Source organism: Myotis brandtii, unplaced genomic scaffold (assembly GCF_000412655.1).
Source record: "Myotis brandtii unplaced genomic scaffold, ASM41265v1 scaffold397, whole genome shotgun sequence".
Lineage (NCBI taxonomy): Eukaryota > Metazoa > Chordata > Mammalia > Chiroptera > Vespertilionidae > Myotis > Myotis brandtii.
This window is the reverse complement of record NW_005365229.1, coordinates 3,495,269-3,496,348: the sequence shown is the minus strand read 5'-3', so window position 1 is coordinate 3,496,348 and position 1,080 is coordinate 3,495,269. Positions and strand designations below refer to the sequence as shown.

Here is a 1,080-nt window from a genome sequence, read left to right as displayed (position 1 = left end):
TGACATTCCCCCGGCCTCCCCTACCCCCCAGTGTCTTGTGTCCATTGGTTATGCTTATATGCATGCATACAAGTCTTTCGGTTGATCTCTTACTCCCCCCGTGCCCCCACAACCCTCCCCGGGCTTCCCACTTTAGTTTGACAGTCTGTTCAATGCTGATGAACAAAAATAGATATAGAGGCACCTTCTTTTAAGTAACTCTCGAAGTTACATCAGACATTATAACTGCACCCTGGGCTTGGATGTAATAGCTGTCTCCTCCGCTGAACTTCTCCTGGCCCCATGTACCCCCCGGCATTGAATTAATAGGCCCTCTGCTGGTGTGAAACAGGAGGGGATGGACTTCAACACCAAGGGGGCTACATACTTCTCAAACTCACCAGATGTCGTTTCTCCAATGGAGTTTTCCCAGTCCCGTCTGGAATTGAACCTGTGACCCTTCAGTCTGTGGGCTGATGCTCTATCCACTGAACTAGACCAACTAGGGCTGGAGGCAGAATTTGAACTAGGTAGTCAGTCTGGCTCTGGACTTATGCTCTTAACCTCTTCCCTTCACTTTTTAGCATATAGAAACACCTTTTTTTATTTATTTAAACATTTTTTTAAAAAATTGATTTTAGAGAGAAAGGAAGGGAGCGAGAGGGATAGAAACACCAATGAGTTTTCCCAGTCCCGTCATCACCACCCAACACCAGTTAGAACTGAACCTGGGGTTCTCCTTGGGAAAGCATCATGATGTTACTTTCAGAAGACTCTCCGGCGGGTCTGACTGAAAGCGAGAAAGATGGAAGATTAATTCTCCTTTTATATAAATGGAACCAGCCAGCATTTACTCTTTGGCGTCTGGCCCCTTTTCTCAATAGTATGTTTAGAGATTCATCCAAATTGTTGTCTTCCAACTTTTGAAATAAAATGTTCCTAGATTCCCACGTGGTAAAAACTTCACCTTCATTCAACTAATTCTTGGACCTCAGGGACTCTTCGTGGGTTCCGCGGGCCGCCTCTGAGGGAACCACGCCCTCCCCGGCCTTCTCTCCGCCCACCTCGGGGGCTCGATGTGCGGCTGCGCACAGCGCGCCG

General features: G+C 47.7%; 1 pseudogene; it reads right to left on the bottom strand.

Annotated features, from left to right (window-relative positions):
* The window catches only part of LOC102247468, a 1,610-nt pseudogene extending 879 nt beyond the window's left edge, over positions 1 to 731 (bottom strand).
* Between the last annotated feature and the right edge of the window lie 349 nt (positions 732 to 1,080).